The 26,398-nt window shown below is 42.7% G+C and overlaps 1 long non-coding RNA gene across 1 annotated transcript in view; it reads right to left on the bottom strand.

The window, feature by feature from the left end:
* LOC134965126 (uncharacterized) overlaps positions 1–26,398 on the bottom strand; it is a 71,762-nt gene that overhangs the window by 7,642 nt on the left and 37,722 nt on the right. The window contains exons 2-3 of the long non-coding RNA XR_010188334.1: positions 2,206–2,268; positions 1,831–1,902 (exon numbers count right to left, since the gene is read on the bottom strand). This is a non-coding gene — a long non-coding RNA (uncharacterized LOC134965126). The remainder of the gene's footprint in view (positions 1–1,830; positions 1,903–2,205; positions 2,269–26,398) is intronic.

Below are 26,398 nucleotides of genomic sequence, written 5' to 3'. Positions count from 1 at the left end.
GTGTACAGCATAAGGGGCGACTGACATGATGTACAAGCATTACATACAGTACATGTCAGTACTGTATGTAAATTCTTCAATTATTGCCTAACAACAATGCTGCTTACTGTATATTAAATACTGTAGGCCTAGAAATGTGCATCTCAATATAGTAGTTAAAAACACAGGGGCCTATGTGGATAAGCGAGTTCTATGCACACTAAAAATCGCCGCCGACCGTGAACCCCCAGCACGTGGCAGCGCTCAGATATGGAGTGAGAGATGGCATGAGTTTTACAGGCCAAGGGGCAATGCTGAAGGAGCGTCACAATCCCCTAGCTAAAATACACCGGGATAAGCGAGGGCACATTACGTTATACCGAGCTCAATCGCTGAGCAACCTGACAAAATGGCCGCTGACCGTGAACCCTCAGCACGTGGCAGCGCTCGGATATGGAGTGAGATACAGTATGGTATACATTTTACAGGCCAGGGGGCAATGCTGAAGGAGCGTCACAATCCCCTAGCTAAAATACACTGGGATAAGCGAGGTCTATGCACATTACGTTATACCGAGGTCGATCGCTGAGCAACCTGACAAAATTGCCACCGACCGTGAACCCCCAGCACGTGGCAGCGCTCGGATATGGAGTGAGATACAGTATGGTATACATTTTACAGGCAAGGGGGCAATGCTGAAGGAGCGTCACAATCCAGTAGCTAAAATACACCGGGATAAGCGAGGTCTATGCACATTACGTTATACCGAGCTCGATCGCTGAGCAACCTGACAAAATGGCCGCCGACCGTGAACCCCCAGCACGTGGCAGCGCTCGGATATGGAGTAAGAGATGGTATACATTTTACAGGCCAGGGGGCAATGCTGAAGGAGCGTCACAATCCAGTAGCTAAAATACACCGGGATAAGCGAGGTCTATGCACATTCCGTTATACCGAGCTCGATCGCTGAGCATCCTGACAAAATGGCCGCCAACCGTGAACCCCCAGCACGTGGCAGCGCTCGGATATGGAGTGAGAGATGGTATACATTTTAAAATACACCGGGATAAATTGTACAGGCCAGGGAGCAATGCACAGGGACATTCATCATTTACGTATATAAATAATTGTAAACCGTAAATGAAAGAATTACCGATCAAATACTGTATGACGAAACTGTGTCAATGAGCTGGAACACGTTAGCCTAGCAGAAGTTTTCAAAGGCAGAAACAGAGAGCAAATTATCAGGAGATTTCTGAAAGGTCGGAGAAGATCGAATTTTTGTCGGATTCAGATGCGTTTTGGATTTGGGTGTTTAAAAAAAAAAAAACCCTCAAAAACAGCTTAAATCATAGAATTTGTGTGAAATTTTGAGCCTATAGTATTATTAACCGCAATAACCATAATTTCCACTCATTTCCAGTCTATTCTGAACACCTCACACCTCACAATATTATTTTTAGTCCTAAAATGTGCAACGAGGTCGCTGGATGACTAAGCTACTGTAAGTGACCCAAGAGGGCGGCACAAACACCTGGCCCATCTAGGAGTGGCACTGCAGTGTCAGACAGGATGGCACTTATAAAATTTTTAAAAAAACATCACATGATGCAAAGATAAATAAATAAAAAAAAAGGCGCAAGATGGAATTGTCCTTGGGCACTCCCACCGTTGTGTTGTATAAACAGGACATGCACACTTTAACAAACCCATCATTTCAGCCACAGGGTCTGCCACACGACTCTGGCTGAAATGACTGATTGGTTTGGGACACCACCAAAAAAAGAAGCAATCAATCTCTCCTTGCTCAAACTGGCTCTACAGAGTCAAGATGTACCAGACTGGACTTACTTGATGGGTGCAGTGTGGTGGGGGACAGGGAGTACTCCTCCTCCTCCGCCACGGCCTGTGACAGTGTAGGGCCTGTGAAAACAAAAATTACATGAAATATACTTTTGTATTCTGTGTTGAATACAGGATAACAAAAATTCAGTCAGGTTGGAGGAGAGTAGATTTTGCACACAGAGACGAGAATGTCGAGGCCAGATTTAGGGGGTAGTGGAGGAGGTTTAGGATACCGTACCTCACCCTGTTGGGATTGCTGCAATCAGGATGCCACTGTCTGTCGCCTGAACGCTGGAATCCTGACTGCTGGTCACGTAAACCCAATGCATTGGTTTAACACAATGTACAGTACAGTAGAGTACAATACTGCAGTTTACTTACCAAGTTGGGGAGAGGGCTTCTCCTCTTCCTCTTCCTCTTCCTCCTCCTGACTGTCAATAATTACTGAGTGGAAAATAAAAAAAAGATTATAAACAAAATACAGTAGAGTACAGTTACTACAAAATTGCACAGTAGTCTACAGTAGTACAGTGCTACAGGAGGCAGAGAGATATTCATAATACAGTAGGAGCAGAATGATTATCCAGTGGTAGGGGACATACAGTACTGTACTGTACCTGTATTTAAAACACCTGCTGTCTGGATCCCGACATTCAAAATGCTGAGTCTGGATTCAGAGTATGATTGGAGGTTTAGGCTAGTGGAGGGTGGGTAGGATGCACAATTTTGGGCACCATACTACAAAATGGATATCGTGGAACTAGAAAAGGTTCCTAGGAGCCTTCACCCCAAGCCCACGACGCCTCATGAGAGACTCCCAATTTCATGTGTGAAAGTACTGCAAACAGCGCCCGGCCCCCACCCCATTGGTGTTGGTTTATGCCTTAGAGGACTCGGACGCTCGCATTTGTAAAGCACGGTATTTTCCACCGCCTCCTGCTAGCCTATTGCCCTTCCCCCCTGGGAGCCTGCACAGATCATGCAGTAGACAGGGAGGGAATTCAGGTCATGTGCAATACACAAACGCCGAATATCTACTGTATAGTAGGGATGAGCGGGTTCGGTTTCTCGGAAACCGAACCCCCCCGAACTTCACGCTTTTTACACGGGTCCGAGGCAGACTCGGATCTTCCCGCCTTGCTCGGTTAACCCAAGCGCGCCCGAACGTCATCATCCCGCTGTCGGATTCTCGCGAGGCTCGTATTCTATCGCGAGACTCGGATTCTATATAAGGAGCCGCGCGTCGCCGCCATTTTCACACGTGCATTGAGATTGATAGGGAGAGGACGTGGCTGGCGTCCTCTCCGTTTAGAGTAGACTAGAGAGTAGTAGAGAGTAGAGACACTTGATTTACTAATTTTGGGGAGCATATTAGGAGTACTACTTGCTGATAGTGTGACCAGTGACCACCAGTTTAATTAATCCATTCTCTGCCTGAAGAAAAACGATACACAGTGTGACACAGTCACATACCATATCTGTGCTCAGCCTCAGTGTGCCCTCAGTGTGCTGCATCATCTATGTAATACTGTATATCTGACTGTGCTGAGTGCTCACTCCTCACACAGCTTAATTGTGGGGGAGACTGGGGAGCAGTTATAGCAGGAGTACATATTTTAACAGTGCACACTTTTGCTGCCAGAGTGCCACTGCCAGTGCCAGTGTGACTGACCAGTGACCACTGACCACCAGTATATTGTGATTGTCTGCCTGAAAAAGTTAAACACTCATCGTGTGGTGTTTTTATTCTATAAACGCATTCTGCTGACAGTGTCCAGCAGGTCCGTCATTATATAATATATACCTGTCCGGCTGCAGTAGTGATATATATATATTTTTTATATCATTATCATCCAGTCTATATTAGCACTGCAGCAGACACAGTACGGTAGTCCACGGCTGTAGCTACCTCTGTGTCGGCAGTCGCTCGTCCATCCATAATTGTATACCACCTACCCGTGGTGTTTTTTTTTTTCTATCTTCTTGATACTAGTAGCTTACTTTAGGAGTCTGCAGTGCTGAGCTGACAGTGTCCAGCAGGTCCGTCATTATATAATATATACCTGTCCGGCTGCAGTAGTGATATATATATATATATTTTATATCATTATCATCCAGTCTATATTAGCAGCAGACGCAGTACGGTAGTCCACGGCTGTAGCTACCTCTGTGTCGGCAGTCGCTCGTCCATCCATAATTGTATACCACCTACCCGTGGTGTTTTTTTTCTTCTATCTTCTTGATACTAGTAGCTTACTTTAGGAGTCTGCAGTGCTGAGCTGACAGTGTCCAGCAGGTCCGTTATTATATAATATATACCTGTCCGGCTGCAGTAGTGATATATATATATTTTATATCTCATTATCATCCAGTCTATATTAGCAGCAGACGCAGTACGGTAGTCCACGGCTGTAGCTACCTCTGTGTCGGCAGTCGCTCGTCCATCCATAATTGTATACCACCTACCTGTGGTGTTTTTTTTTTTTCTATCTTCTTGATACTACTAGTAGCTTACTTTAGGAGTCTGCAGTGCTGAGCAGACAGTGTCCAGCAGGTCCGTCATTATATAATATATACCTGTCCGGCTGCAGTAGTGATATATATATATATTTTATATCATTATCATCCAGTCTATATTAGCAGCAGACGCAGTACGGTAGTCCACGGCTGTAGCTACCTCTGTGTCGGCAGTCGCTCGTCCATCCATAATTGTATACCACCTACCCGTGGTGTTTTTTTTTTCTATCTTCTTGATACTAGTAGCTTACTTTAGGAGTCTGCAGTGCTGAGCTGACAGTGTCCAGCAGGTCCGTCATTATATAATATATACCTGTCCGGCTGCAGTAGTGATATATATATATTTTATATCTCATTATCATCCAGTCTATATTAGCAGCAGACGCAGTACGGTATTCCACGGCTGTAGCTACCTCTGTGTCGGCAGTCGCTCGTCCATCCATAATTGTATACCACCTACCTGTGGTGTTTTTTTTTTTTTTTCTATCTTCTTGATACTACTAGTAGCTTACTTTAGGAGTCTGCAGTGCTGAGCTGACAGTGTCCAGCAGGTCCGTCATTATATAATATATACCTGTCCGGCTGCAGTAGTGATATATATATATATATTTTATATCATTATCATCCAGTCTATATTAGCAGCAGACGCAGTACGGTAGTCCACGGCTGTAGCTACCTCTGTGTCGGCAGTCGCTCGTCCATCCATAATTGTATACCACCTACCTGTGGTGTTTTTTTTTTTTCTATCTTCTTGATACTATTAGTAGCTTACTTTAGGAGTCTGCAGTGCTAAGCTGACAGTGTCCAGCAGGTCCGTCATTATATAATATATACCTGTCCGGCTGCAGTAGTGATATATATATATATATATATATATATTTTTATATCATTATCATCCAGTCTATATTAGCAGCAGACGCAGTACGGTAGTCCACGGCTGTAGCTACCTCTGTGTCGGCAGTCGCTCGTCCATCCATAATTGTATACCACCTACCCGTGGTGTTTTTTTCTTTTTTTCTATCTTCTTGATACTAGTAGCTTACTTTAGGAGTCTGCAGTGCTGAGCTGACAGTGTCCAGCAGGTCCGTCATTATATAATATATACCTGTCCGGCTGCAGTAGTGATATATATATATATTTTTTATATCATTATCATCCAGTCTATATTAGCAGCAGACGCAGTACGATAGTCCACGGCTGTAGCTACCTCTGTGTCGGCAGTCGCTCGTCCATCCATAATTGTATACCACCTACCCGTGGTGTTTTTTTCTTTTTTTCTATCTTCTTGATACTACTAGTAGCTTACTTTAGGAGTCTGCAGTGCTGAGCTGACAGTGTCCAGCAGGTCCGTCATTATATAATATATACCTGTCCGGCTGCAGTAGTGACATATATATATTTTTTTTATATCATTATCATCCAGTCTATATTAGCAGCAGACGCAGTACGGTAGTCCACGGCTGTAGCTACCTCTGTGTCGGCAGTCACTCGTCCATCCATAATTGTATACCACCTACCTGTGGTGTTTTTTTTTTCTATCTTCTTGATACTAGTAGCTTACTTTAGGAGTCTGCAGTGCTGACAGTGTCCAGCAGGTCCGTCATTATATAATATATACCTGTCCGGCTGCAGTAGTGATATATATATATTTTATATCTCATTATCATCCAGTCTATATTAGCAGCAGATGCAGTACGGTAGTCCATGGCTGTAGCTACCTCTGTGTCGGCAGTCGCTCGTCAATCCATAAGTATACTAGTATCCATCCATCTCCATTGTTTACCTGAGGTGCCTTTTAGTTGTGCCTATTAAAATATGGAGAACAAAAATGTTGAGGTTCCAAAAATAGGGAAAGATCAAGATCGACTTCCACCTCGTGCTGAAGCTGCTGCCACTAGTCATGGCCGAGACGATGAAATGCCAGCAACGTCGTCTGCCAAGGCCGATGCCCAATGTCATAGTACAGAGCATGTAAAATCCAAAACACCAAATATCAGTAAAAAAAGGACTCAAAAATCTAAAATAAAATTGTCGGAGGAGAAGCGTAAACTTGCCAATATGCCATTTACCACACGGAGTGGCAAGGAACGGCTGAGGCCCTGGCCTATGTTCATGGCTAGTGGTTCAGCTTCACATGAGGATGGAAGCACTCAGCCTCTCGCTAGAAAAATGAAAAGACTCAAGCTGGCAAAAGCACAGCAAAGAACTGTGCGTTCTTCGAAATCACAAATCCACAAGGAGAGTCCAATTGTGTCGTTTGCGATGCCTGACCTTCCCAACACTGGACGTGAAGAGCATGCGCCTTCCACCATTTGCACGCCCCCTGCAAGTGCTGGAAGGAGCACCCGCAGTCCAGTTCCTGATAGTCAGATTGAAGATGTCAGTGTTGAAGTACACCAGGATGAGGAGGATATGGGTGTTGCTGGCGCTGGGGAGGAAATTGACCAGGAGGATTCTGATGGTGAGGTGGTTTGTTTAAGTCAGGCACCCGGGGAGACACCTGTTGTCCGTGGGAGGAATAGGGCCATTGACATGCCTGGTGAAAATACCAAAAAAATCAGCTCTTCGGTGTGGAAGTATTTCAACAGAAATGCGGACAACATTTGTCAAGCCGTGTGTTGCCTTTGTCAAGCTGTAATAAGTAGGGGTAAGGACGTTAACCACCTCGGAACATCCTCCCTTATACGTCACCTGCAGCGCATTCATCATAAGTCAGTGACAAGTTCAAAAACTTTGGGCGACAGCGGAAGCAGTCCACTGACCAGTAAATCCATTCCTCTTGTAACCAAGCTCACGCAAACCACCCCACCAACTCCATCAGTGTCAATTTCCTCCTTCCCCAGGAATGCCAATAGTCCTGCAGGCCATGTCACTGGCAATTCTGACGAGTCCTCTCCTGCCTGGGATTCCTCCGATGGCGCTGCTGTTGTTGCTGCTGGGAGTCGATGGTCATCCCAGAGGGGAAGTCGTACTCGTAAGACCACTTTTACTACTTCCACCAAGCAATTGACTGTCCAACAGTCCTTTGCGAGGAAGATGAAATATCACAGCAGTCATCCTGCTGCAAAGCGGATAACTGAGGCCTTGGCATCCTGGGCGGTGAGAAACGTGGTTCCGGTATCCATCATAACTGCAGAGGCAACTAGAGACTTGTTGGAGGTACTGTGTCCCCGGTACCAAATACCATCTAGGTTCCATTTCTCTAGGCAGGCGATACCGAAAATGTACACAGACCTCAGAAAAAGACTCACCAGTGTCCTAAAAAATGCAGTTGTACCCAATGTCCACTTAACCACGGACATGTGGACAAGTGAAGCAGGGCAGACTCAGGACTATATGACTGTGACAGCCCACTGGGTAGATGTATGGACTCCCGCCGCAAGAATAGCAGCGGCGGCACCAGTAGCAGCATCTCGCAAACGCCAACTCTTTCCTAGGCAGGCTACGCTTTGTATCACCGCTTTCCAGAATACGCACACAGCTAAAAACCTCTTACGGCAACTGAGGAAGATCATCGCAGAATGGCTTACCCCAATTGGACTCTCCTGTGGATTTGTGGCATCGGACAACGCCAGCAATATTGTGTGTGCATTAAATCTGGGCAAATTCCAGCACGTCCCATGTTTTGCACATACCTTGAATTTGGTGGTGCAGAATTATTTAAAAAACGAGAGGGGCGTGCAAGAGATGCTGTCGGTGGCCAGAAGAATTGCGGGACACTTTCGGCGTACAGGCACCACGTACAGAAGACTGGAGCACCACCAAAAACGCCTGAACCTGCCCTGCCATCATCTGAAGCAAGAAGTGGTAACGAGGTGGAATTCAACCCTCTATATGCTTCAGAGGTTGGAGGAGCAGCAAAAGGCCATTCAAGCCTATACAACTGAGCACGATATAGGAGGTGGAATGCACCTGTCTCAAGCGCAGTGGAGAATGATTTCAACGTTGTGCAAGGTTCTGCAACCTTTTGAACTTGCCACACGTGAAGTCAGTTCAGACACTGCCAGCCTGAGTCAGGTCATTCCCCTCATCAGGCTTTTGCAGAAGAAGCTGGAGACATTGAAGGAGGAGCTAACACAGAGCGATTCCGCTAGGCATGTGGGACTTGTGGATGGAGCCCTTAATTCGCTTAACAAGGATTCACGGGTGGTCAATCTGTTGAAATCAGAGCACTACATTTTGGCCACCGTGCTCGATCCTAGATTTAAAACCTACCTTGGATCTCTCTTTCCGGCAGACACAAGTCTGCAGGGGTTCAAAGAACTGCTGGTGACAAAATTGTCAAGTCAAGCGGAACGCGACCTGTCAACATCTCCTCCTTCACATTCTCCCGCAACTGGGGGTGCGAGGAAAAGGCTCAGAATTCCGAGCCCACCCGCTGGCGGTGATGCAGGGCAGTCTGGAGCGACTGCTGATGCTGACATCTGGTCCGGACTGAAGGACCTGACAACGATTACGGACATGTCGTCTACTGTCACTGCATATGATTCTCTCCCCATTGAAAGAATGGTGGAGGATTATATGAGTGACCGCATCCAAGTAGGCACGTCAGACAGTCCGTACTTATACTGGCAGGAAAAAGAGGCAATTTGGAGGCCCTTGCACAAACTGGCTTTATTCTACCTAAGTTGCCCTCCCACAAGTGTGTACTCCGAAAGAGTGTTTAGTGCCGCCGCTCACCTTGTCAGCAATCGGCGTACGAGGTTACATCCAGAAAATGTGGAGAAGATGATGTTCATTAAAATGAATTATAATCAATTCCTCCGTGGAGACATTGACCAGCAGCAATTGCCTCCACAAAGTACACAGGGAGCTGAGATGGTGGATTCCAGTGGGGACGAATTGATAATCTGTGAGGAGGGGGATGTACACGATGATATATCGGAGGATGATGATGAGGTGGACATCTTGCCTCTGTAGAGCCAGTTTGTGTAAGGAGAGATTAATTGCTTCTTTTTTGGTGGGGGTCCAAACCAACCCGTCATTTTAGTCACAGTCGTGTGGCAGACCCTGTCACTGAAATGATGGGTTGGTTAAAGTGTGCATGTCCTGTTTATACAACATAAGGGTGGGTGGGAGGGCCCAAGGACAATTCCATCTTGCACCTCTTTTTTCTTTCATTTTTCTTTGCGTCATGTGCTGTTTGGGGGGTGTTTTTTGGAAGGGCCATCCTGCGTGACACTGCAGTGCCACTCCTAGATGGGCCAGGTGTTTGTGTCAGCCACTAGGGTCGCTTAGCTTACGCACACAGCTACCTCATTGCGCCTCTTTTTTTCTTTGCGTCATGTGCTGTTTGGGGAGTGTTTTTTGGAAGGGCCATCCTGCGTGACACTGCAGTGCCACTCCTAGATGGGCCAGGTGTTTGTGTCGGCCACTAGGGTCGCTTAGCTTACTCACACAGCTACCTCATTGCGCCTCTTTTTTTCTTTGCGTCATGTGCTGTTTGGGGAGTGTTTTTTGGAAGGGCCATCCTGCGTGACACTGCAGTGCCACTCCTAGATGGGCCAGGTGTTTGTATCGGCCACTTGGGTCGCTTAGCTTAGCCATCCAGCGACCTCGGTGCAAATTTTAGGACTAAAAATAATATTGTGAGGTGTGAGGTGTTCAGAATAGACTGAAAATGAGTGGAAATTATGGTTATTGAGGTTAATAATACTTTGGGATCAAAATGACCCCCAAATTCTATGATTTAAGCTGTTTTTTAGGGTTTTTTTAAAAAAACACCCGAATCCAAAACACACCCGAATCCGACAAAAAAAATTCGGTGAGGTTTTGCCAAAACGCGTTCGAACCCAAAACACGGCCGCGGAACCGAACCCAAAAGCAAAACACAAAACCCGAAAAATTTCCGGTGCTCATCACTACTGTATAGTACTGTTTTGCTCACTTAGTAGCGTCAGAATACACTCATTTCTACTCATTGCCGTTGTGCAGTTGCATTTAGCGTAAAGAATCGCTCCTGCAGATGTACTTTGATTTATGTGAAGCCTGTGTGCATGCTTCCATTGGATGTATTAGAGAGAATTTTTTTTTTAAATGAATGTCACGGGAACACATTAAAAAAATGGTTGGCATTTCCTTCCCATTGGTGTTGGTTTACAGTATGCCGTAGTGGACTCGGACGCTCATGTAATTGCATTTCAAAGGCACAGTACAGTATTTCCCATCGTCTTCCCCTACCCCCATCGCCCTTCCCCCCTGGGAGCCTGCACAGGGAGGGAATTCAGGTCATGTGCAATACACAAACGCTGAAGATCTACAGTACGTTTTGCTCAGTTAGTAGCGTCAGAATACCCTCATTTCATTCCCGCTGTTTGGTTGCATTTAGCGTAAAGAATCGCTCCTGCAGATGTACTCTGATTTATATGTAACTTGTGTGCACCTTTCCATTGACTGTCTTACAATGTAGATAAAATAATACAGTGTATTATTACAATAAAAAAAAAAAAAGAAGGCACATCACGTCTCGGACCCTGGACCCCCAGCGTGGGAGGTGGGAGCCTTCACCCCTAGCCCACGACGCCTCATGAGAGACTCCCAATTTCATGTGTGAAAGTACTGCAAACAGCGCCCGGCCCCCACCCCATTGGTGTTGGTTTATGCCTTAGAGGACTCGGACGCTCGCATTTGTAAAGCACGGTATTTTCCACCGCCTCCTGCTAGCCTATTGCCCTTCCCCCCTGGGAGCCTGCACAGATCATGCAGTAGACAGGGAGGGAATTCAGGTCATGTGCAATACACAAACGCCGAATATCTACTGTATAGTACTGTTTTGCTCACTTAGTAGCGTCAGAATACACTCATTTCTACTCATTGCCGTTGTGCAGTTGCATTTAGCGTAAAGAATCGCTCCTGCAGATGTACTTTGATTTATGTGAAACCTGTGTGCATCCTTCCATTGGATGTATTAGAGAGAATTTTTTTTTTTTTAAATGAATGTCACGGGAACACATAAAAAAAATGGTTGGCATTTCCTTCCCATTGGTGTTGGTTTACAGTATGCCGTAGTGGACTCGGACGCTCATGTAATTGCATTTCAAAGGCACAGTACAGTATTTCCCATCGTCTCCCCCTACCCCCATCGCCCTTCCCCCCTGGGAGCCTGCACAGGGAGGGAATTCAGGTCATGTGCAATACACAAACGCTGAAGATCTACAGTACTGTTTTGCTCAGTTAGTAGCGTCAGAATACCCTCATTTCATTCCCGCTGTTTAGTTGCATTTAGCGTAAAGAATCGCTCCTGCAGATGTACTCTGATTTATATGTTACTTGTGTGCACCTTTCTATTGACTGTCTTACAATGTAGATAAAATAATACAGTGTATTATTACAATAAAAAAAAAAAAAAGAAGGCACATCACGTCTCGAACCCTGGACCCCCAGCGAGGGAGGTGGGAGCCTTCACCCCTAGCCCACGACGCCTCATGAGAGACTCCCAATTTCATGTGTGAAAGTACTGCAAACAGCGCCCGGCCCCCACCCCATTGGTGTTGGTTTATGCCTTAGAGGACTCGGACGCTCGCATTTGTAAAGCACGGTATTTTCCACCGCCTCCTGCTAGCCTATTGCCCTTCCCCCCTGGGAGCCTGCACAGATCATGCAGTAGACAGGGAGGGAATTCAGGTCATGTGCAATACACAAACGCCGAATATCTACTGTATAGTACTGTTTTGCTCACTTAGTAGCATCAGAATACACTCATTTCTACTCAGTACCGTTGTGCAGTTGCATTTACCGTAAAGAATCGCTCCTGCAGATGTACTTTGATTTATGTGAAACCTGTGTGCATCCTTCCATTGGATGTATTAAAGAGAATTTTTTTTTTTTAAATGAATGTCACGGGAACACATAAAAAAAATGGTTGGCATTTCCTTCCCATTGGTGTTGGTTTACAGTATGCCGTAGTAGACTCGGACGCTCATGTAATTGCATTTCAAAGGCACAGTACAGTATTTCCCATCGTCTCCCCCTACCCCCATCGCCCTTCCCCCTGGGAGCCTGCACAGGGAGGGAATTCAGGTCATGTGCAATACACAAACGCTGAAGATCTACAGTACTGTTTTGCTCAGTTAGTAGCGTCAGAATACCCTCATTTCATTCCCGCTGTTTAGTTGCATTTAGCGTAAAGAATCGCTCCTGCAGATGTACTCTGATTTATATGTAACTTGTGTGCACCTTTCCATTGACTGTCTTACAATGTAGATAAAATAATACAGTGTATTATTACAATAAAAAAAAAAAAGAAGGCACATCACGTCTCGAACCCTGGACCCCCAGCGTGGGAGGTGGGAGCCTTCACCCCTAGCCCACGACGCCTCATGAGAGACTCCCAATTTCATGTGTGAAAGTACTGCAAACAGCGCCCGGCCCCCACCCCATTGGTGTTGGTTTATGCCTTAGAGGACTCGGACGCTCGCATTTGTAAAGCACGGTATTTTCCACCGCCTCCTGCTAGCCTATTGCCCTTCCCCCCTGGGAGCCTGCACAGATCATGCAGTAGACAGGGAGGGAATTCAGGTCATGTGCAATACACAAACGCCGAATATCTACTGTATAGTACTGTTTTGCTCACTTAGTAGCGTCAGAATACACTCATTTCTACTCATTGCCGTTGTGCAGTTGCATTTAGCGTAAAGAATCGCTCCTGCAGATGTACTTTGATTTATGTGAAACCTGTGTGCATCCTTCCATTGGATGTATTAGAGAGAAATTTTTTTTTTTTAAATGAATGTCACGGGAACACATAAAAAAAATGGTTGGCATTTCCTTCCCATTGGTGTTGGTTTACAGTATGCCGTAGTGGACTCGGACGCTCATGTAATTGCATTTCAAAGGCACAGTACAGTATTTCCCATCGTCTCCCCCTACCCCCATCGCCCTTCCCCCCTGGGAGCCTGCACAGGGAGGGAATTCAGGTCATGTGCAATACACAAACGCTGAAGATCTACAGTACTGTTTTGCTCAGTTAGTAGCGTCAGAATACCCTCATTTCATTACCGCTGTTTAGTTGCATTTAGCGTAAAGAATCGCTCCTGCAGATGTACTCTGATTTATATGTTACTTGTGTGCACCTTTCTATTGACTGTCTTACAATGTAGATAAAATAATACAGTGTATTATTACAATAAAAAAAAAAAAAAAAAGAAGGCACATCACGTCTCGAACCCTGGACCCCCAGCGAGGGAGGTGGGAGCCTTCACCCCTAGCCCACGACGCCTCATGAGAGACTCCCAATTTCATGTGTGAAAGTACTGCAAACAGCGCCCGGCCCCCACCCCATTGGTGTTGGTTTATGCCTTAGAGGACTCGGACGCTCGCATTTGTAAAGCACGGTATTTTCCACCGCCTCCTGCTAGCCTATTGCCCTTCCCCCCTGGGAGCCTGCACAGATCATGCAGTAGACAGGGAGGGAATTCAGGTCATGTGCAATACACAAACGCCGAATATCTACTGTATAGTACTGTTTTGCTCACTTAGTAGCGTCAGAATACACTCATTTCTACTCAGTACCGTTGTGCAGTTGCATTTACCGTAAAGAATCGCTCCTGCAGATGTACTTTGATTTATGTGAAACCTGTGTGCATCCTTCCATTGGATGTATTAAAGAGAATTTTTTTTTTTTAAATGAATGTCACGGGAACACATAAAAAAAATGGTTGGCATTTCCTTCCCATTGGTGTTGGTTTACAGTATGCCGTAGTAGACTCGGACGCTCATGTAATTGCATTTCAAAGGCACAGTACAGTATTTCCCATCGTCTCCCCCTACCCCCATCGCCCTTCCCCCTGGGAGCCTGCACAGGGAGGGAATTCAGGTCATGTGCAATACACAAACGTTGAAGATCTACAGTACTGTTTTGCTCAGTTAGTAGCGTCAGAATACCCTCATTTCATTCCCGCTGTTTAGTTGCATTTAGCGTAAAGAATCGCTCCTGCAGATGTACTCTGATTTATATGTAACTTGTGTGCACCTTTCCATTGACTGTCTTACAATGTAGATAAAATAATACAGTGTATTATTACAATAAAAAAAAAAAGAAGGCACATCACGTCTCGAACCCTGGACCCCCAGCGTGGGAGGTGGGAGCCTTCACCCTTAGCCCATGACGCCTCATGAGAGACTCCCAATTTCATGTGTGAAAGTACTGCAAACAGCGCCCGGCCCCCACCCCATTGGTGTTGGTTTATGCCTTAGAGGACTCGGACGCTCGCATTTGTAAAGCACGGTATTTTCCACCGCCTCCTGCTAGCTACTGTAGCCCTCCATTCCCAGACGCTCATGTATTTTAAAAGCACGGTGTTTATACATTGTCCTGTACATTCTTCCTTTTACACAATTACTGTAGTTGCGTCTCCATACACATACAGTACTCCATACTTTTTCCACCGCCTCCCGTTACGCCTACAGTATTGCCAGAGCTGTAGATCAATCCGCCGCTATACTGTACGATCGAAAGTACTGGATTAGTGGAGCATTAGCCACACAGTGGTGGAGATGTGTAATGCATGATGAGTATCTAGATCGCCTCAACGCGCCTACCTGTGATTAAACTCAGCTATCGCCTTAGCGTGACTAAACGCCCGTCTCGGCGGAGAAACAGTCAAGATAAAGGTGGCTACATCTGTATCAAAGGAGTGGCTTCAGGACAACTCTGTGAATGTCCTTGAAAGGCCCATCCAGATCCCAGACTTAAATCTAATTGAGCATCTCTGGAGAGATCTGAAAATGGCTGTGCACTGACGCTTCCCAACCAACTTGATGGAGCTTGAGAGGTGCTGCAAAGAGGAATGGGTGAAACTGCCCAAATATAGCTGTGCCAAGCTTGTAGCATCATATTAAAAAAGACTTTAGGCTGTAATTGCTGCCAAAGGTGCCTCAACATAGTATTGAACAAAGGCTGTGAATACTTATGTACATGTAATTCTTAGTTTTTTTTATTTGTAATAAATTTTAAAAATCTCAGAAAAACTTTTTTCATGTTGTCATTATGGGGTATTAGGGGTCACTCTGAGTTGATCGCTCACTAGCTAGTTTTAGCAGCCATGCAAACGCTATGCCACCACCCACTGGGGAGTGTATTTTAGCTTAACAGAAGTGCCGAGCGCATGTGCAGCCGAGCTCTGCAAAAACAGTTTGTGCAGTTTCAGAGTAGCTCTGAACCTACTCAGCGCTTGTGATTACTTCAGCCTATTCGTGTCCAGATTTGACATCATACACCCGCCCAGTGAACACCCAGCCACGCCTGTGTTTTTTCAGACACGCCTGCATTTTTGCAAACTCTCCCTGAAAACGGTCAATTGACACGAAGTAATGCCCCCTTCCTGTCAATCTTCTAGTAGCTGCCAGTGCGAAGAAAAACTTTGCTAGAACCTGAGCACAACCACAAAGGGCTATGTACCCGTACGTCGTGTGTGCGCATTGTGGGGCAAATGCATTCGCATAAATGCCATTTTTTCACCTGATCGCTGCACTGCAAAAACTGGCAGTGAGTGATCAATTCGGAATAACCCCCATTGTGTGTAGAATTTTGAGGGGGAAAACATAATTTATTCCACTTTGGAATAAGTCTGTAACATAACAAAATGTGGAAAAAGTGAAGCTATGTGAATACTTTCCAGATGCACTGTATATACTATGGATGAGTGGGATCAGATCTCAGAGATCAGGTACTGACCTGTGCTATTAGGGGTGCTGTTGTCCTGTGCTGTACAGGGGTGCTGTTATGGTGTGCTGTCCTGTGCTGTTAGGGGTGTTGCTGTCCTGTGTTGTACAGGGGTGCTGTCTTGCAGTGGTGTCCTGTACTGTTTGGGGTGCTGTAAAGGGGTGCTGCAGTCCTGTGCTGTATGGGGGCACTGATTTCTGTGCTATAAAAACAAAGGGGCACTGTTCTGTGTCCTGTAAAAATAAAGGGGTGCTGTAAAAATAAAGGGTCACTGTTCTGTGTGCTGTAAAAAATAAAGGGGCACTGTTCTGTGTGTTGTAAAAATAAAGGGATACTGTTGACCTGTTCTGTGTGCTGCAAACATAAAGGGGTGCTGTAAAAATAAAGGGACACTATTCTGTGTGCTGTAAAAAAAAAAAGGGACACTGTTGTGTGTGCTGTAAAAATAAAGATGTGCTGTGGCCCTGTCCTGTGTGCTATAAAAATAAAGAGGCATTGTTCTGTGTACCGTAAAAATAAAAGGGACCTGTACTGTGTGCTGTAAAAGAAAAAGGGGTGGGGTAAAAATAAAGGAGCACTGTCCTGTGTGCTGTAAAAATAAAGGGGCACTGTTCTGTGTGCTGTAAAAATAAAGTGGACCTGTCCTATATGCTTAAAAATAAAGGATCATTGTTCTGTGTGCAGTCAAAATAAAGGAGTACTGTTCTGTGTGCTGTAAAAATAAATGGGTGGTATGGCCCTGTCCTGTGTGCTGTAAAAATAAAGGGGAACTGTTCTGTGTGCTGTACAAATAAAGGTGTGCTGTGGTCCTGCGTTGTGTGCTGTAAAAACTAAACTGGCACTCTTCTGTGTGCTGTAAATATAAAGGGTCCCTGTCCTGTATGCTGTAAAAATAAAGGGTCACTGTTCTGTGTGCTGTAAAAATAAAGGGGTGCTGTGGCCCTGTGCGGTAAAAATAAAGGGGCACTGTCCTGTATGCTGTCAAAATAAAGGGGCACTGTTCTGTGTGCTGTCAAAATAAGGGGGTGCTGTGGCCCTGTCCTGTGTGCTATAAAAATAAATGGGCACTGTTCTGTGCTGTAAAAATAAAGGGGTCATACTTTTTAAAAGCTGAAACACGACACTGGTGGGATATGACCACTTTGCAAAAATATGTAAAATCTCAAAAAATACCTAGGGGGCTCAGGATCTTCAAAACTCTTTCCTTTATTGATGATCCACTTCTAAAAGAAAATTGGGACTCAATATTGGACAGTTGTTCCTTCTCTCTTATGGACCTTCTTATAAAATATCGAAATGAAAGGATAGATCTTATATCAAGAGAGATAGAGGACACTAAGAAAATGTTAATGACTTTTTCAGATCATCCGCAATATAGACATAATGATCTAAAACTAAAAGTAGGAAATTTGAGAGAGATGTGGACGACTATAACACCAATTGAGTACGTTCCTATAATAAGAAACAATCCCTGAGAGGGAGACCACGTAGCAGATCGAATATAGGATCTAGATTTGTTAATCACTCTCGATCAAGGGACCTTAACCTGCAGAAAGGAGTTAGAGATTCAAGACCTGAGGCAATAAATCCCAGATACGTATCACCTAGAAGTATTAAGTCCACACAAAAATCTGAGACAAAGACTTATACACAAAAAGATGAACAAGTAGTAAGACCCAAACAAACTAATCAGGAACAGAAATCAGCCAAATATACTACATCTTTTTTTAGGGAAAAACCAGTGGAGACACAAGACACTCTCTCATCATCAATACAACAGATACAATCCATTACAGACAGAGACTCCAAAAAGAAGAAGAGAACCCAGCACAGAGGAAATCGAGGAGGATACAGAATACAGGGGAAAAAAAGAGATCTGGGGAATTAAATAGTTGCAGTATTCATAATCTTTCCTCTAAATCCCTCACAACAACAGATATTAAATTATTGAGTAAGGGTTTGAAATTTGCCCCCTCAAAACCCCCAGAATTTTTTAATCTTTTTGTTGATTAAAACAGGTACATTCGCACCTTAGCCAGGAAGAGGTATTTTGCTAATAACAACATAATATAAAATAAGGAACAAGGCATTTCCATAGTATTAGATGAAACAGACAGCACAGGTATTGATATGCTTGAGTCATTGCTACAGGAGAATAATTCTCCTAGTGAAACTGTAAGGTTATATGATCAGGATAGGTCTATTAATAGACACTCAAAATTTAAAACTAAGTCTCAGTTCTTTCCGTTACAACACAGGAGTACTCAGATAGATGTTTTTTATAAAAAGACTCTAGATGAGTTCAATACTCTGTGTATAAGGGAATCCAAACGTTCAAAATATAGGCAAAACCTGGAAAGAAAAGAGAGAGCTTCTCTCAGGAAATTGACTAAAGACTCCTCCCTTGTCATTAAGCCGGCTGACAAGGGAGGAGGTATAGTTATTCAAAACACTTCAGATTATTTATTAGAGGCTAATAAACAACTGGAAGATATTGGATTTTATAGAAAAATAAAATCGAATCCTACTAATGAATATCTTGTTGCCTTGACTATATTGGTTAATGATGCATATGGGGAGGGAGCGCTGTCGAGGGAAGAGGCACGATATCTGATACCAACGCACCCAGTCACAGCTACCTATTATCACCTCCCCAAGATACACAAAACCCTTATCACACCCCCGGGTAGACCTATTATTTCGGGAGTGGGTTCCCTCACTGCTAATTTATCAAATTTTTTGGATTTCTTTTTACAACCTTATGCAATCTCGTTACGTTCACATATCAAAGATACAACATTCTTTTTAAATAAGATCTCTTCAATAAAATGGAAAAATTTGTATTTCTTTGTAACATGTGACGTTCAGTCACTTTATTCTAACATTCCACATGCCAAAGGCGTCTCAGTTGTCGAACATCAATTAAGTATCTCTGATACACTATCACAACAAAGGGTGTATTTAGCACCCAAATCCCAGGCGCAAAATATTTATTTTATTTAATTCACTTATATTAGGTAGACACTAGCTGCACAAACTAAGGCTTTGCAAGAGCCTAAATCACACACTGGAAAACAAAAGATTGTGTCTGTGCGCTTCAGTGACTCCAATTATAGTGATACAAGTGAGTATTTGCCTCTAATAATAAACCAAGAGACTTCTTAAATTCTTATAATTTTACTAGAAACAAATCACATTACACTTATATATGTACATTTATTAAAACATATAATAAAATATATAGTAAAATATATCTGCTCAATTGCTAATATATTTCAACCGGAGTGCATTCCTGACTAGAAGGTTATAATGTGTAGCTACTTTGACTTAATTGGTTAGCCCGTATTTCTTACAGAGATAACCTAATGTTGGAAATCAATATTCAGCTGTTTATATTGCCATTAGTGCCACATTTTTCTCATCACTAAATGCCGGTTTATAGATATATAGAAAATAGTAAAAATAGAAAATAGAAAAAGTAATCCGTCTTCCATTGTGCCGGATTCTGCCGCTTACCTTGCCGCATCCTCTGTGCCATTCGACTGCCGCTCACAGTTGCTTTTTACACTGAGGACACTTACACCTCCGGCACACCGTAACTGTGGCTCCCTGAACGCTGCCCAGTGCAGCACTGACAACCTGTCAAAGTCTCCATTACAGCTGACTGTGTGCTTGTAAACGCTGCCCACCAGCCGGGAACTCCTAAAGGTATTCACCTCGTAATCACTCTTTGCACTTGTGCTATAGTGCTCAAAGCGGAGAACATTCCCAGGAAAGGGTAATTATAACCCCGTTTGGTTGGGCAAAACACATCAGGAAGGACTTATCCTGCACTGGGACACCAGTGATAGGTTAAGTGGAGACCTTTTACTATTTTCTATATATCTATAAACCGGCATTTAGTGATGAGAAAAATGTGGCACTAATGGCAATATAAACAGCTGAATATTGATTTCCAACATTAGGTTATCTCTGTAAGAAATACGGGCTAACCAATTAAGTCAAAGTAGCTACACATTATAACCTTCTAGTCAGGAATGCACTCCGGTTGAAATATATTAGCAATTGAGCAGATATATTTTACTATATATTTTATTATATGTTTTAATAAATGTACATATATAAGTGTAATGTGATTTGTTTTTAGTAAAATTATAAGAATTTAAGAAGTCTCTTGGTTTATTATTAGAGGCAAATACTCACTTGTATCACTATAATTGGAGTCACTGAAGCGCACAGACACAATCTTTTGTTTTCCAGTGTCTGATACACTATCAGCCAGATTGCAAAGGTTCATTATAGATTCTATCACTTTTATTTTGTCACACAATTATTTTTTGTTTAATAATGAATTTTATTTACAGACACTTGGCACGGCCATGGGGACGAGGTTTGCGACGAGTTTTGCCAACATCTATATGTGAGCGTTTGAAGACGCTAACCTTTGGGGGCGGGACTTTGGCGCGTATCTCATCTACTATGGCCGCTATATAGATGATTTGTTTTTTATTTTTGATGGGGATTTTTCACTTTTCACTGATTTCACTTCACTGCTCAATCAAAATGATTATAATTTACAGTTCACGTGCACTATTGATCGGACCTCTGTCTCTTTCCTCGACATTATGGACAGAGCGTCCATAATAGATGATATAATTGTCACTAAAACCTTTTGAAAAAAGGTAGACAATTACAATTTTTTGCATTACAATAGTATGCATTTTAAACCCTGGGTAAAAAATATTCCGTATGGACAATTGTGTCGTATACGACGCAATTGTAGTAATTATACTGATTATGAACATCAAGCATATGAACTTACTTCATCATCATTAGAGAGAGGGTATCCTAAACCCCTCATTGATTCAGCAATAGAGAGGGTTAATAAACTAAACAGGGAAGACATATTGGTACATAAAACTAAAAAATCATTTTTAAATAAAAGCAATCCGCATTTTGTTTGTAAATACAATAACGCGGCTGAAAAAATAAAGAAAATAATGTTTAATAATTTCCCTATCCTCCTTTCAGACAAAGTCCTTAGAACTGAAATTGGGGATATGCCATCTGTGATTTTTAAGACATCTGAAAGTTTACAACAACACATTTCTCCTAGTTTCTTTATTGACAAAAGAGCGGGTGAATCTGGAAATCTACATTTATCCACACAGTGGCTCCCATCAAAACCTATGGGTTGCTACAGATGTGGACAGGGAAAAAGTATCACCTGTTCTTTTATTAAAAATAACATGCATACTTTTGAATCATCTACTCATGAGGAATTCATTATTAAATAATTTATTAACTGTAATAGCACATATCTTGTCTATATCCTGGTTTGTACCTGTGGTCTCATTTACGTTGGTAGGACAACGTGTAAATTGAGGATCAGATTTCAGGAACATAAGCATAACATTGAGAAGGGTTTTTTGTTCCATAGCGTTTCCAGACATTTTTTAGAACATCATGCTAAAAATGCTAAGGATATTACACTGATAGGTATAGAACACATTAATCCCACCAAGAGAGGTGGGGATAGATATAGAAAATTATGCATAAGAGAAAATTATTGGATACATAAACTGAAGACTCTTGTTCCTGTAGGATTAAATGAGTCTATAGAAATAGATCTTTAGATTTTTCATTCCAAGCCTTTGTTGTTTAATCTAAGATAATGGTTTGTTTTGTTTAATTTATATATCCTAATTCTATGCCTAATTCTATGCTTATATACATGTATAATGGGGCTGTGTTAAATCAGCTAAGCTATTCCTTAGGACATAGTAAAAACAGTCTGTTCCATTTAAAGGTTCTTTATGGAAAACATATGTTTGGGATCTTTATCGGTTTAGTATAATCAGACTATGTATATATTATGGTATCTGGTACTGGTCTATAATGTTATTTGTAGATTTTTTTATATAATTCCTCTCGTTATGCTGCTCCTTTTGATCCGTTTTGTGTGTGTGTTTTTTGAATTACTATTTTCATTATTATTAACAGTTGTTTTTAATACATATATATGCTATTGAGGCAACTAAATATATATAAACTTTTATGTTACACAGGTTATGTAACATCCGAATGATTTTTACAGAGCCGGTAAAACGCTAGCAATTATGTATATCTGTTCGAATGGAAAATTCCCTGTGTAGTTTCACAGCTGTAGGTACTAATTAAAGTGTCTAAAAAGTAACTCCCTGTGGGTTAGGAGGTATCACTTTGAAAAAGTCACGTGATTCCGTGACGAAACGCGTCTGTCTCTGCCCACTTTCTTGTAGCTGCAGCAGTGTTTTCGGCAAACACGGAGGTGCACGGCTTAGCACAGCGGGACCGCTTTTGGACTTTGTCATCTGTCCAACCCGCCATCAATTTAATCACCCCTGCTGGAATAAGCGTAATCTTCAGGGGTTAGATTCAGTACTCTCCTCCCATGGAACATCATCCTTTTACAGCTGGTGACAAGATAAAGGCAACCCCTGTGGACATATAAATCATACCCGAGGAGGCTCTGCTTTTGGGGCAGGACCACACCGCTGTATTAATAAAGGAGGTAATTGGACACTTTGTACACGCTGCTCACAGCCGTATATCTCCACACTCTCCAGCGTGCAACAGTTTCTGTTACTGACTGATACAAAGTTATAAAACGCTGACTGATACAAAGTTATAATATGCTGACAGTGTAACAGACAAGCTCTCTAAGTACACTGATATCTCACTGAGGGGAGTTTATTCTTACTATTGCCAATAGATACTGCTGGCCAGCTAGTAAATTATTGATTCATATGGTGTTTTTAATTATGTTATATTATTTAATTATTCATTTTATGTTAATTTTAGCAGATATTAATAATACATTTTTGAATGAATTTATTTACCGGCTCTGAATCTACTTATAAGGTATTTAGTATGATCCCATGAGCGCTTTCTCTTTCCCCTTTTTTTTGTTGTTTAACTATTGTTAAAATACAGGGGTGTATACAGCCCCTAGAGTGAAGTGAACGTGGGTTCAATACTTTTTAAAGCAGTAATTTGTTTAATATAGACACAGGCGCTTCATATATTTTTTCTTTGGTAAAAATAAAGGGGTGCTATAAAAATAAAGAGGCCCTGTTTTGTGTGCTGAAAAAATAAAGGGGTGCTATGACACTGTCCTGTGTGTTGTAAAAATAAAGGGGTGCTGTGGCCCTGTCCTATGTGCTGTAATAATAAAGTGCCTCTCTTCTGTATGCTGTAAACATAAAGGGGTGCTGTGGTCTTGTGCTGTGTGCTATAAAAATAAATGGGCACTGTTCTGTGCTGTAAAAATAAAGGGGTGCTCTAAAAATAAAGAGGCCCTGTCCTGTGTGTTGTAAAAATAAAGGTGTGCTGTGGCCCTGTCCTGTGTGCTGTAAAAATAAAGCGGCACTATTCTGTGTGCTGTAAAAATAAAGGGGCACTGTTCTCTGTGCTGTACAAAAAAAGGGTTGCTGTGGCCCTGCATTGTGTGCTGTAAAAACTAAACAGGCCCTGACCTGTGTGCTGTAAAAATAAAGGGGCCCTGTCCTGTATGCTGTAAAAATAAACAGGCTCTATTCTGTGTGGCTGTAAAAATAAAGGGGTGCTATGTGATGTAAAAATAAATGGGCACTGTTCTGTGTGCTGTAAAAATAAGAGTGCATTAAAAATAAAGTGGCAATGATTGGTGTGCTGTAAACATAAAGGGGTGCTGTGGCCCTGTGCTGTGTGCTGTCAAAATAAAGGGGCACCGTTCTGTGTGCTGTCAAAAAAGGGGCGCTATGGCCCTGTCCTGTGTGCTGTAAAAATAAAGGGGCACTGTTCTGTGTGCTGTAAAAATAAAGGGTTGCTATAAAAATAAACTGCCTCTGTTCTGTGTGCTGTAAACATAAAGGGGTGCTTTGGTCTTGTGCTGTGTGCTATAAAATAAAGAGGCCCTGTTTTGTGTGCTGTAAAAATAAAGGGGTGCTATGACCCTGTCCGGTGTGTTGTAAAAATAAAGGGGTGCTATGGCCCTGTCCTGTGTGCTGTAAAAATAAAGGTGCGCTGTTCTGTGTGCTGTAAAAATAAAAGGGTACTGCCCTGTAAAATGGAATACAAAAATTTGGAGGAAAAAGTAAAGGGGTACTGTGGCCTTGTCCTGTGTGCTGTAACAATAACGCAGCACTGTTCTGTGTGCTTTAAAAATAAAGGTGCATCGTTCTATGTGCTGTAAAAATAAAAGGGCTCTTTCCTCTATGCTGTAAAAATAAAGAAGCTCTGTTCTGTGTGCTGTAAAAATAAAGGGGTTCTGTAAAAATAAACTGCCTCTGTTCTGTGTGCTGTAAACATTAAGGGGTGCTTTGGTCTTGTGCTGTGTGCTATAAAATAAAGAGGCCCTGTTTTGTGTGCTGGAAAAAATAAAGGGGTGCTATGACCCTGTCCAGTGTCTTGTAAAATAAAGGGGTGCGATGGCCCTGTCCTGTGTGCTGTAAAAATAAAGGTGCACTGTTCTGTGTGCTATAAAATTAAAAGGGTACTGCCCTGTAAAATGGAATACAAAAATTCAGAGGAAAAAGTAAAGGGGTACTGAGGCCCTGTCCTGTGTGCTGTAACAATAACGCAGCACTGTTCTGTGTGCTGTAAAAATAAAGGTGCACTGTTCTGTGTGCTGTAAAAATAAAAGGGTACTGCCCTGTAAAATGTAGTACAAAAATTGGAGGAAAAAGTAAAGCGGGGGAAAGTGGCCCTGTCCTGTGTGCTGTAATAATAAAGCAGCACTGTTCTGTGTGCTGTAAAAATAAAGGTGCATCGTTCTGTGTGCTGTAAAAATAAAAGGGCTCTTTCCTCTATGCTGTAAAAATAAAGAGGCACTGTTCTGTGTGCTGTAAAAATAAAAGGGTGCTGTGGCCCTGTTCTGTGTGCTTTAAAAAAAAAAAGGGGCACTGTTTTATGTGCTGTAAAAATAATGGGTCCCTGAACAGTGTGCTGTAAAAATAAAGGGGCACTGTTCTGTGTGCTGTAAAATTAAAGGTGCCCTGTCCTATATGCTGTAAAAATAAAGGTGCACTGATCTGTGTGCTATAAAAATGAAGGGGCCCTGTCCTATATGCTGTAAAAGGGATACTGTTCTGTGTGTTGTCAAAATAAAAGGGATCTTTCCTGTGTGCTGTAAAAATAAAAAGGTGCCATTTTCCTGTCCTGTGTGCTGGAAAAAATATAGGGGTGCTGTATTCCTTTCCTGTGTGCTGTAAAAATAAAGGGGTGCTATGTTCCTGTCCTGTGTGTTGTAAAAATAAAGTGGCGCTGTTCTGTGTGGTGTAAAATAAATGGGTCCCTGTCCAGTGAGCTGTAAAAATAAAGGGGCACTGTCCTATATGCTGTAAAAATAAAGGGGTCCCGTCTGTCTGCTTTAAAAAAAGGGTTCACTGATCTGTGTGCTTTAAAAATAAAGGGGTGCAGTAAAAATAAAAGGGCTGTGTTCTGCGTGCTGTAAAAATAAAGGGGCACTTTTCTGTGTGCAATAAAAATAAAGGGGTGCTGTGGCCCTGTGCTGTAAAATAAAGGGGCACTGTCCTGTATGCTGTCAAAATAAAGGTGCACTGCACTGTGTGCTATAAAAATAAAAGGGTACTGCCCTGTAAAATGTAGTACAAAAATTTGGAGGAAAAAGTAGAGGGGTACTGTGGCCCTGTCCTGTGTGCTGTAATAATAAAGCAGCACTGTTCTGTGTGCTGTAAAAATAAAGGTGCATCGTTCTGTGTGCTGTAAAAATAAAGGGCTCTTTCCTCTATGCTGTAAAAATAAAGGGGCACTGTTCTGTGTGCTGTAAAAATAAAAGGGTGCTGTGGCCCTGTTCTCTGTGCTTTAAAAAAGGGGCACTGTTTTATGTGCTGTAAAAATAATGGGTCCCTGAACAGTGTGCTGTAAAAATAAAGGGGCATTGTTCTGTGTGCTGTAAAAATAAAGGTGCCCTGTCCTATATGCAGTAAAAATAAAGGGACACTATTCTGGGTGCTGTAAAAAAGGGACACTGTTCAGTGTGCTGTAAAATAAAGGGGTGCTGTGTCCCTGTCCTGTGTGCTGTAAAATTAAAAGGGCACTGTTCTGTGTGCTATAAACATAAAGGGGTGCTGTGGTCTTGTGCTGTATAAATAAAGCGGCACTGTTCTGTGTGCTGTAAAAATAAAGGGGTGCTATGACCCTGTCCTGTGTGTTGTAAAAATAAAGGGGTGCTGTGGCCATGTCCTGTGTGCTGTAAAAATAAAGCAGCACTGCTCTGTGTGCTGTAAAAATAAAGGTGCACTCTTCTGTGTGCTATAAAAATAAAGAGGCCCTGTCCTATATGCTGTAAAAAATAAAGGGACACTGTTCTGTGTGTTGTCAAAATAAAAGGGCTCTTTCCTGTATGCTGTA

Source organism: Pseudophryne corroboree, chromosome 10 (genome assembly GCF_028390025.1).
Source record: "Pseudophryne corroboree isolate aPseCor3 chromosome 10, aPseCor3.hap2, whole genome shotgun sequence".
NCBI lineage: Eukaryota > Metazoa > Chordata > Amphibia > Anura > Myobatrachidae > Pseudophryne > Pseudophryne corroboree.
This window is presented reverse-complemented; position numbering and strand designations above follow the sequence as displayed.